General features: G+C 52.4%; 1 protein-coding gene across 1 annotated transcript in view; it reads right to left on the bottom strand.

The window, feature by feature from the left end:
- The window catches only part of VRK2 (VRK serine/threonine kinase 2), a 424,890-nt gene that overhangs the window by 323,879 nt on the left and 88,818 nt on the right, over positions 1-12,193 (bottom strand).

Here is a 12,193-nt window from a genome sequence, read left to right on the forward strand (position 1 = left end):
TCTTGTTCAGGCGGGGCCGCTGTTCCCCGTCCTGTGTCCACTGCCCGTGTCTGCTGCGGGGGTGGGGGTTGGCCCGGTGTCAGGCGGCGCATCTGGCGGGACTGCTTTGTGCTCCATTGTTAGGTTGTCTTTCTCTTAGTGGTGCAGTATCATGTCGCCCGTGTTATGATCGTCCAGACTTATAGCTTACGGGGTTTTGTTTGTGCCCTTACCCTCGGGCGCTATGCCAGTCCCCCTGTTCTTACACCAACGTCCGATGCGCGGTAGTTTGGTCTTAGGGGAGTCTTTGGGACTGGAGGTGTCCGTTGTGGGAGAGTCCATGCACGTGGGATGCTTCGGAGGCCCCCTCGTCCCTTTCTCTGTAGGCTTTAGGGCTTCTTCGTGCTGTCCCCTTTAACGAACCCGGTGTTCGTTGCGGCCTGGAAGTTGGGTAATTGCTATTGTCGATCGGGGCCATCTGTTCAGGAGCACGCCGTCATCGGGACCATGTAGAGGCCATTTTAGGTCCGTGCAGCCTTAGGTCTCTGCCTACACAGACATGGGCGCCATGCCGCGGCCATTTTAGCGATCATGGCTGCTGTTGGTCACCGCTCATGGGGCTAGGGCGGCAGGTAGCGGCCATCTTTGCGACACGAGCAGTCCCCTGGCACGGGGACATAGGCGCCATGGTCCGGCCATTTTACTCCTCTGTGAGGAGATAGAGGATGATTATAGTTTCTGTCCTTAGCGCTGGGGTACAGGGTCCGAGCCTTTGTTTGTCCTCCAAGTCCTGTATTCCCCGATGGTGTCCGGGGGAATGCCGAGTCTTTTCGGATGTTTGCTCTAGCAGGGGGGTTGTCTCCCATGCTCGCGCCACCTCCCGCGTTCCTTGGACTACACCGTGTGTCCGCCTTGGGGTAACGGGTGATCTTTATTACACTATTTTCTATGGTTTCATTGCCGGACGCATGTGTGTCCGGTCCTGTTCATTGTTCTTGCCTAAATTTGCATTTATGTCGGGAGGTCTGTGCCCCCCCCCCCCGGTCCTTCCAGCGTAGTTTGCCCTCGGGCCCTCACTCGCCGCTCTTATTTGCCCTCTAACCACGGGCCACTGCGAGCCGTCGGGCGGCTCGCCGGTGCGTACCTGGCAACGGGGGTATGCCCACGGTCATTAGCCTTCATGGGCGGAACGTCCCCGACTCCGAGTGCTTTTTGCACAATGTGGCGATGTGGCGTAGCGGCTCGCTCGCCGTGTTCAAGGAGGCGGCTCTAGGCACTGTGCCGTTGACGAGCGAGCAGGCTGGAGGGCTCGTGCCTCCGCGCTGCCGCGTCCTTTTTAGTGTTCATCACAAGATTTTTCACGTCATTTCTGGGGTAAGTGCAGGCAGCTGCCGTCGGGTTCACGACAGCATTAGTTACAAGCATTTCTATGCCATTGGCCCCGCATTGGAAAGTGCGTTACTCGACCAGACCAGGGTTACTCTGTGCTAGCCTGGTGTTTCATGCCTTCCATGCGAGGAGGCTATTTACTATCAGGGGCGGCCTTGTGGTTGCTCCCCTTCTGAGTGCATGTAGGCTTCGCCCTAGGGGCAGGCACGGGTGGACAGACAGTGCTTCATTAACAACTTTTCAGTGAAGCACTCTTTAATAAACAAGCATTTGCAATGCAATAGGTCTCGTATTAAGTTAGTGTGAGCTATTGTAATAACCAATTTTCCCTTGGTAGTGTTGTTTAGAGAGTAACTAGAAGGGCAATTGGGGCTGTTATATGTTACATATAAGGTGGCACTAACATGCGTGTACTTTCAGGATGTACGTGTACGGCTGGCAAGGACTGGCTGAGAGGAAGCTGAAATATGGTGGCATGACGCCGGAAGCTGAAGGAGCACGACAAATTAAAGAGCTCAATTTAAAGAATGGGAGGAACGTTGTGACAATTTCTTTCATTTTTCAGGATACAAAGCAAAGTAATCAGCACAAAGGACGAGGAAGCGGCACAGGTGGCAATTGGTGGGCCAGAGACAGGTATATGGCGAAGGACCAGACTTTGGTGTGGACACAGAGGGGGGGCGCATGCACACAGAAAGGGAGAGGGAACACGACAGTGTGTTGTCTAGAAAACTGTCGAAAAACCAAAGGTGGTGATGGACGGAGCGTTGACAATACAAACACTCACCCCCAGTCAACTGATCTGGGTTTAATCCATCACCGTTCTTTAGCTCACTCCGCCACCCCAGTTCAGACATGGCCATATGCAAATCAGTCTGACCCTGTGCCTCATGGGAACAGTCCAGCCCAAACTGCCAAGCCATGTCTTCCCTGGACCGGAATCAAGCTTCCCAGGACCGGTTTCTGGCATTACAGCCGTCTTCAGCCGGGCTTGCTTGACTCCAGTGGCAAAGTGAGCAAGGGACTCACGTCTGAGCATACCCTGCCAACTTAGGGCAAACAAAGAAAAACCAAAGGTGGTGATGGACGGAGCGTTGACAATACAAACACTCACCCCCAGTCAACTGATATGGGTTTAATCCATCACCGTTCTTTAGCTCACTCCGCCACCCCAGTTCAGACATGGCCATATGCAAATCAGTCTGACCCTGTGCCTCATGGGAACATTCCAGCCCGAACTGCCAAGCCATGTCTTCCCTGGACCGGAATCAAGCTTCCCAGGACCGGTTTCTGGCATTACAGCCGTCTTCAGCCAGGCTTGCTTGACTCCAGTGGCAAAGTGAGCAAGGGACTCACGTCTGAGCATACCCTGCCAACTTAGGGCGAACAAAGAAAAACCAGTGCATGTAGGCTTCGCCCTAGGGGCAGGCACGGGTGGACAGACAGTGCTTCTTTACCACTTTTCAGTGAAGCGCTCTTTAATAAACAAGCATTTGCAATGTAATAGGTCTCGCATTAAGTTAGTGTGAGCTATTGTAATAACCGATTTTCCCTTAGTAGTGTTGTTTAGGGAGTAACTAGAAGGGCAATTGGGGCTGTTATATGTTACATATAAGGTGGCACTAACATGCGTGTACTTTCAGGAGGTACGTGTACGGCTGGCAAGGACTGGCTGAGAGGAAGCTGAAATATGGTGGCATGACGCCGGAAGCTGAAGGAGCACGACAGATTAAAGAGCTCAATTTAAAGAATGGGAGGAACGTTGTGACAATTTCTTTTATTTTTCAGGATACAAAGCAAAGTAATCAGCACAAAGGACGAGGAAGCGGCACAGGTGGCAATTGGTGGGCCAGAGACAGGTATATGGCGAAGGACCAGACTTTGGTGTGGACACAGAGGGGGGGCGCATGCACACAGAAAGGGAGAGGGAACACGACAGTGTGTTGTCTAGAAAACTGTCTCCTACAAGTGCACCAACAAACGTTACCCATTTCCCTCCATGGCCCCTTCTCGCTCTCCCTCGCTGATTTCCTACGAATCGATCGCAAAAACTTTTTTCATTCCGCTTTGTTGCACCATTGTAATGTAAGTATGGAGGGGTCTGGGACACGCACCAGTTGTTACTCAAGACGGCCAGGGTACTTTTCTCCATGTGTGTGCTGTGGCTGATCCTATTTTTTATCCCCAGATCCCGTGTGAGCGAACAGAAGTGAGAATGGACAGCCAAAGTTCCCCTCCCCTCTTTCAAGAAAATACCCAGGTGGGGGAGGAGCTTGGCGGGCATCCATGATGGCCGCGTGAGCACAGCGCTCTCCGGACCCCCGCCACTCCCGGCATGATATCCTGACTATATCCTGATTAATTACGAGGACTCTTGTAGAGGAACCTGGGCTGATCCTAATGCTGTTTTTGGATTGCGAATTGGACCAGGGGCACGGACGCTACGTCGACTCAAACTTTCGGGGCCCGCCCGGGTGGTGCGCCCGGGCCTTGGTGAGGCTCTGTTGCCGTGTCTGAGTTGAACAACAGCGGCAGGGAGATTCGACTTGGGGGTCCCCCTCTTAACTTTCGGTTTCGATTCTGCTTCAGACTGCGTTTTCCAGTGGAGGTGTCTGGCCGGTGCTGAGTCCAGCGGCGCGAGGTGGCAGTTGCACCTTTTGCCTTCTTTGTGCCCTTCCAGGCCGGTTCACACCTCGATGTGCCCTCGTTGTTGACTTTTGGCTCCGACGCACTGTCCTCCTGTTGCCATTTTCACCAGGTCGCGCGGGTCCCTCGGGGACGTGGTCTCCACCATGACTGGCAGAGGGGACCAGGAGAGGCGAAAGACCAAGACGCCCCTTCGCGGGGGCCCAGTCCAGTCTAACGTCATGGACCGGTACACGCAATCGAAAGGGTCCCCAGGAGCCGCCTTGCCTGGCCCGAGTGCGGTTGGACACCCTTCGGAGGCTTCTGCGGAGCCGTCCCTGCAGGACATCATGGGCGCCATTTCTGGCATGAGGGAAACCATCGGTCAACAATATGAAGCTCTGGCCCACAAAATTGATACTGTGGCTATTGATGTGAACTTGATTCGGGCTGACTTATCTAAAACCAATGAGAAGGTGAAGTCATTGGACCTCAAGTCATCTAGTCTCACGGCCGACGTCTCGGAGATACAGACGGAGATCGGCAACCTCAGAAAGGTGAATGATTTCATGACTCAGCGCTTGGAGGATTTTGAAAACAGAGCACGGCGCTGTAATGTGCGTGTGGTTGGTGTTCCGGAAAATCCCGAACCGCATTCTGTTGATCTCCTGGTTGAGGACTTGATACAAAACTACCTTTCTCCATCTGGCTTGAGCAAATTCTTTGCGGTCGAACGTGCCCATCGAATTCCGGGTGGCCAGGGCAAGCCGGGCGCCCCGCCGAGGCCCATTGTTGCAAAACTCTTTCACTATAGGGACCGAGACGCTATCCTGCAGGCCTCGCGAGTTAAGGGCCCGGTGGCCTTCGAAAATGCCACGGTGAACTTCTACCCGGACTTCTCACAGCTTGTGCAGAGACAGCGTATGGGCTTCCGTGGAGTCAAGAAACGTCTTCGGGACTTGGGACTGCGCTACGCCATGCTTTTTTCTTCCAGGCTGCGAGTTGAATACAATGAACGAACCCTTTTCTTTGATCGGCCTGATTCGGTAAATGACTGGCTGGACTCTCTGCCGGACCGGCCCCACTTGAATGAGCCCGCCGAGCACCCGGGTGGTGCCGAGGGTGGCGTAGAAAGTTGACTTTCTTGTTTGGTCCCCTGTCTCCGTACCATGGCCCGGGGTGTATCGGATGGGTGAAGCTGCTGTACACTGACCCCCTGGCGCAGGTTGTGGTTAACGGTCGAGTTTCTGCTCCCTTTTCTCTCGGTCGGGGGACCAGACAGGGGTGCCCCTTGTCTCCACTGCTTTTTGCTCTCGCGTTAGAGCCGCTGGCTGCGTGGCTTCGCTGGGAGCCTTCTCTCAAGGGTATACGTTGGTCCCCAGACTTTGAAGACCGTGTTTCGCTTTACGCGGACGGCATTCTTCTTTACCTTACTTCCCCGCGTAAATCTTTAAATGTCTTATTCGACGTTCTCACCTCGTTTGGCAACAACTCCGGTTTGATTATTAATTGGGCTAAATCCTGCATCTATGTTATTTCTGGTGATCTGCCCCCGTTGCCAACTAGATTTCCTATCCAGGTTGTTCAATCCGGCTTCAAATATCTGGGGATTTTTATTACACGGGATTCATCGCTCCGGTTTGAACATAATCTCCTTCCCCCGCTTCTTAGACTGAGGTTGGACGTCGCTCGCTGGCGTAAATTACCTTTGTCGCCGCTGGGTAGAGCCGCCCTTTTCAAGATGATGTCCTTGCCGCGATTCCTTTACGCACTCCAGAATTCCTATGATGATATCCCCGCTACTTATTTCCGTGAGGTCGAGAGTCTACAAAGGCAACTGATTTGGGACGGGCGTCCACGCATTGCCCTGGCGAAGCTCACCATCCCTTGGTATGACGGGGGCATGGCGCTTCCTGATATCAGAAGATATTATTGGGCTACCCAACTATCTGCCATTAACCACTCCATGTACTCCCCGGGTCGGGATCCAGCCTTTGAAATGGATAGATTCCAACTGCCGGGTGGGGATTTTCATAGAGCGCTTTATTCTAGGTCGGCTGGGCGCCATCTTACGGGACCGACCAGGATTGCGGTTAGTGTGTGGCGCGCGGCGAATGTGAGCCTGGGATGGGATGATCGAGTGACGCTGGCGACTCCGCTTTATGCCTCTGAACGTCTGGGATGTCTCTGGACGTCAAAGGGATTTGACCGATGGGACATGATTGGAATCTGTAGAGTGGGTGACGTGTATACGAATGGAGCGGTGAAGTCTTTCGAGGCTCTTCGGACTGAATATGACTTGAGTGATAGGGAATTATTTCGGTATTTGCAGGTCCATCATGCCCTCGCTTCTGTTCTGGCTTCTGGTGCCGCCATCCCCGAGTCTTCCCCCCTCGAAGATCGTATCCTGGATGGCCATCTCCCCGATAGCACTATCTCCTTGATTTATAAGAAGCTGATTCACAATCGTTCTGACTTGCTTGTCCGCCTCAGGGAGGCCTGGGTCGGTGACGGGCTGGAATTGGATGACGAGGATTGGCAGTCGGCACTGTCTTCTCCGAAGGAGGTCGCCATCCCTGCTCGTCTCCGTTTGGTTCAGCTCAAGATCCTCCACCGGGTGTATGTTACGGGTCCTCGTTTGGTTGTGATGGGTTTTTCCCCGGATGGTTTATGCAAGCGCGGTTGTGGGATGAGTGCTACATTTCTTCATATTATTTGGGAGTGTCCGAGGGTGGCTGCCTATTGGTCTGAGGTGCTTGCGGTAATGACTGATGTGACTGGCGTTGCTTTGGGGCCGGAGGCCCGGAGATGCCTGTTGAACGTGTGGGAACCTACCGACTATTCGGTTGCCCAGACCAGATGGGCGACCCTGGGATATATGGTTGCGAAGCGGGACATAGCGCAACTTTGGGGCTCGCACAGGCCCCCCACTGCTTCCGTGTGGGAAGAAAACATGGACTGGTCTATGTTCCGCGAGAAGACCGTTTACACAGCCAGGGGCAGACCTAGGGCATGGGCGAAGATCTGGAGTCAGTGGAACGCCTATCGTGGAGACATTTGTACTCCTCCATTGGTTGAGGCCCCCGATGTTACCTTCTCTCCCTAGGCCGGCGTTCCTGAAATTTCGTATATTGTCCTTTGGTTGCTTGCCCTCCATGCTGCCCCCCCCACCTTGCCTTATCCTATTGAGTATGACTCCGTATTCTTGATTAGTGGGTTTCCCCTCCCCCTCCTGGGCTGACTCCGTTTAGTATGCATTCGCCTTTTTTTTTTAATGTTTTTTTTTTTTGTATACATAAAAATGAAAAATGCCTTATTTTGTTTCATAGTGTGGGCGACATCTTGTATCCGATTTGTGCCGGGCCACCGGAGTGGCTACCATTGTCTTTATCATATTGTGCCTTGATCTTAGCGGCCAGCCCGTGCGGTTGTAGGCCCATCTCTGTAAACCTGATTTTGTTGCTCAATAAAAGTTTTTACCAAAAAAAAAAAAAAAAAAAAAAAAGAAAATACCCAGGTGGAGGACTTGTTGCCGGGCACCTCCCAGGACGCAGTGTGGGCAGACTTTATGGAGATGGCAAAGCTTAAAGGCCTTGCTTGGGCACAGAATTTGATGAACACGCCAGAGCCAGAGGATTCTGGTTTCCCGGCTGAATCCCCATCATCTGATACCCAGAACAGTACCGATGTCGCTCCCTCCAGGCCCAAACGGATCAGAAAGCCCACTGTTAGGGATTTCCCCCTGGAATCTTTGCCACTGACACAAAGCAAATCGGTGGCGAACCCCCGTGAGGTTCCGTCACAGGGGGCAAGTGCTACGCCACCGCCCCCGATCCTTTCGAAGGACAATCAGGCTGCCCAAGGTAATTTCGCTACTAGAGACGATCTGACTAAAATATTGGACACTTTGAACAATTTTATGGGGCGTTTCCAAGGGGGGTTTTCTGCTGCTAGCTTACCTCTAGCTGGGGGTAATAGCGTTGTGAGCGTGAGTCCTGCTCTGGCAGCCTCCACTGTATGGTCATCTGTACAAGCTACTAAGCAAGGGGATTCAGTGCATGTTGCAACCACATCTGTGGCTAATACAATTTCGAATGGGGCGATGAGTGCGGTGCCGCTGGGGAGTCCTCCCGCCGCTCCATCCCCGGTCATTTCACTGGTTCCTAACACGCCCTCTGCCACCAATAGCGCTCCCGCAGGGGTGCCTCCTGCTACCAGCCCATTGCCTGTCCCCCTGCTTTCCCCTGTCCCTGCGATCTCCACCTCACCGCTCCTTTCTGAGCGATGCTCCCTGGCTTGGCAGGTACCTCAAGCTGCCAAAGAGGGTATTTGGAAAAGGGAGTTTATTGATATGTTTACCCTCCTTATGTTGGGTCAGGAAGGCATGGACGCTAGAAAGTTTGGGGCAAAGGAAGATGACAAAAAGGTAAAGTATCAGCCATGGCCTGAAATGAACATTGCTAATTGGCTAGAAGCTTTCTCCATTTTAGCGTCTGTCACCATGGAACGTTTTCCTGAACAGGGCCCAGGCCTGGTACAATATTCTAGGATTATTCACAATGAGGCCTTGAAATGGGGTGGTAATGGATGGATCAATTACGATAGGGAATTCAGAAGGAAAATGTCTCAGTGCCCAGAGATGAACTGGGATCAAAAGGAGGTGCAGCTCTGGATGGAACACATGGGAGCACGGGGTCAGCTTTCAGTTGGAGCAACAGGTAGTCTTCCCAGTGGGCAGTCTTCTACAGGGGGATCCTCCTATGTTCGGGGCAAGGGTAAACATTCCTTTCATGGAGGCCGCAGAGGGGGTGGGTCCAGAGGTGGCTTCAAGCGATCCCCCCCGGGCACTTGCCGTCTCTTCAACAATGGGTCTTGCTCCTGGGGTAAGACATGCAAATTCGTACATGCCTGTAACACTTGTGGGGGACCCCACCCCGCAACATCAGCTTCTTGCCACTCCAAACAGAGCTCCCAGCCAGCAAGTAAAGGGGGACAGTAATTTGGGGACAGGCAGCAGGTCACCGTGTCTGGCTACTCCTTACACGCTTTCCGACCCTCCCCCGTTGCAGCAAAGCGATCTTGCTCGGCGCTCTCTTTCTCCAGTTTCACCCTCTCCTCCACCAATTTTGCACCGGCGAGCGCCACTCGGAGGGTCCCCTGTGATCCTTGACAACATCACTCCTTTGCTCAGGCGCTAATCCTTAGAGGCAGACAGCTGCTTGCTCTTGTTCTGTTTCCACAAAGGCTTTAAGATCCCTTTCACAGGTGCTCTGGGGAGCAAGGATGCTGACAATCTTAGATCTGCCAAGGAACAACCAGAAGTGGTGAGGGCGACGGTGGAAAAAGAGAGATCTTTGAACAGAATAGGTGGTCCTTTCCTGCAACCACCTCTAGAGAATTTTGTTGTATCTCCCCTGGGGGTCGTGCCCAAAAAAGAACCAGGTGCCTTTAGACTCATCCACCACCTTTCCTACCCTAAAGGGACTTCGGTCAATGATGGGCTAGAGGAGGGAGCTTGCTCTGTGTCTTATGCCACGCTGGACGTAGCATTGGATCTAGTCAGGAAGGCGGGCAGAGGGGCCTGGTTAGCCAAAGCAGACATTGAATCAGCTTTCAGGTTACTACCAGTCCACCCGAGCAGCTATCACCTGCTAGGTTTCAAGCTAGACGGCATGTTTTACTATGACAAATGCATGCCTATGGGTTGCGCTGTGTCCTGTGCGTACTTCGAAGCTTTCAGTTGTTTCTTGCAATGGGCACTCCAAGAGACATATGGTGTAGAGGGGGTGACTCATTACTTGGATGACTTTTTGTTCGTAGGGAGTGACGGGACACAGCTGTGCTCTCAGGCCCTGGCAGATTTTGTTCTTCTCACAGACCACCTGTGGGTACCCCTTGCTCCTGGTAAGACAGTGGGGCCAGCGCAAATCCTGACATTCCTAGGAATTGAGATCGACACAATTGCAGGGGAATCCAGACTACCAGAGGATAAGGTGCGCGACCTGACTAACAAGATTCAGGCGCTGGTAGGACTGCACAAAGCTTCCCTGGGGTGCATCCAGGGCATCTTAGGTCTACTCAATTGTGCTGCCAGAATCATACCAGCAGGTAGGGTCTTTGCCAGGAGACTAGCCAGGGCTACTGCTAACAGTCAAAAAGCACCACTTGGGGAAATTGAGCAAAGGTATTCAACACGATTTGGACATGTGGGCTGAGTTTCTGCGCAACTTCAATGGGGCAGTGATTTGGAGGGCTCCTTGGGCGGGCAGCCCTGACCTTGCCCTTTACACAGACTCTTCTGGCAGGCACGGTTTTGGGGCCATCTTAGACAGGGAATGGTGCGCTGAGAAATGGCCCAATGCCTAGATTAAGAAAAAAGGTGACAACTAAGATCACCGTCCTCGAGCTTTTCCCCATCGTGGTGGCCTTCCACTTATGGCCTGATATCCTGTCTGCCAAAAGGGTCCTGCTGTGGTCAGACAACTTAGCAGTAGTACCGGCCATCAACTCTCACTCTGCTAGTTGCCCCCTGGTTTTATGCCTGCTGTGCGAACTGGTGCGAACTTGCCTTTACAACAATGTCGAATGTAGGGCGCGACACATTCAGGGTATCAAGAACATCGCTGCTGACGCTCTCTCTCGTTTTCAGTGGCAACGGTTCCGAGAGGCTTGGCCAAGAACGAGAGAGGAAGCCACCCCCTTCCCAGCACACCTCTGGTATCTTCTGAAGTGGTGAAAAGAATGAGGGCCCTGGGGGGAGATGTCGCTGGCGCCGAACACTAACAATAGATACAAAGCATGTGTGAAAAAACTTTGTGCCACTGTAGGGCCGTGGGAAGACTCTGTGGCGGCCGCAGAATTGAAAGTTCAGGCCTTTATCCTGTGGGCCAAAGATAACAAAAAGAGCCATTCTTGGATTTAGGCCACCTAGCAGCCATTAGCCACAAGGCCAAGTTGAAAGGGCAGGCAGACCCTACCAGAACCTTTGTCATTAGGGCAGCTTTAAAAGGGTGGCCTAGAGGGGAACCAAAGTGCCAGTTAACAGATCACCTATTGATTTCATAACACTCCAGAGAATGATCTTGTGTTTGCCTCAGGTTACTTCCTCTGTTTACGAGACAGCGTTGTTCGCATCTGCCTTCAGTTTGGCTTTCATTGGCGCTTTCAGGATCTCCGAGCTGGTTGCCAAATCCAAGAATGACACGTCAGGTCTAGCTTTGTCTCTGCAGGACGTTTTGGTATTAGGTGATACGCTCAAGATTACCCTGCGCCAATCCAAAACTGATCAGCGGGGAAGAGGGATAGAATTTTGGTTACAAAGTCTAGGCTCGCCCAATTATTGCCCAGTGAGCCTCCTGACTGCTTTCCTTGCCATCCGCACTTTTAGTGAGGGATATCTCCTCTTGCATTCAGTTGGCACGCCGCTCACTAAATATCAAGTGGAACATGTCATGCATGCTTGCTTGTCTTCGGCAGGTGTCTGTACGCTAGGCAAAAAGTTCAGTACTCATTCTTTCCGCATAGGTGCAGCCACAACTGCATCATCTGAAGGGGTACACGTAGAGGGCATCAAACAATTAGGGAGATGGACATCAGACTGTTACAAAAGGTACATCAGACCAAACAGCAACAAGTAGGGCTCAACGGGCACAGGATAATTTGTTAAGTTTTGTTCTGGGACTATAGGCAGCAAACTGAATTTTGGGCACTCTTGGCCCTGTCCCACTAACTGTGTTTTGCTGTGTATGTTTTGCAGTGTGGTTTTTCTTGTCAGTGTGTTTTATTGCATGTTTTAATAAAATAGTTACATACAACACTTCTCTTTATTTACCAGGAACCACGGTCTGGGTGCTGGGCCACGAGGGGGTTTCCAAGTTGGCACTGTGGGCGGAAAGCAGGAAGTGGAATCATGGGTTTAGCAAAACTCATTTTGTGTGGCGAGGATTTGCTGGCTTGCGTTGGAGCGGGGTGCTGGGCTTATTAACGCAAGAATTACAAGGGAACGCCCACCCCCCAGATGTGCTTATCCTGCACCTGGGAGGGAATGACTTGCCTATCCTAGGTAAAAGGTTCCTCCTGAGGGACATGAAAGTGAACATTACCAAGATCAGCAACTTATTAGGATCTTGCGAACTATGGTGGTCTCAGATCACACCACGCCGGGTCTGGCTAGGTGCTCGCTCTGGGCAAGCGAAAGAAG

Source organism: Lissotriton helveticus, chromosome 6 (genome assembly GCF_964261635.1).
Source record: "Lissotriton helveticus chromosome 6, aLisHel1.1, whole genome shotgun sequence".
NCBI lineage: Eukaryota > Metazoa > Chordata > Amphibia > Caudata > Salamandridae > Lissotriton > Lissotriton helveticus.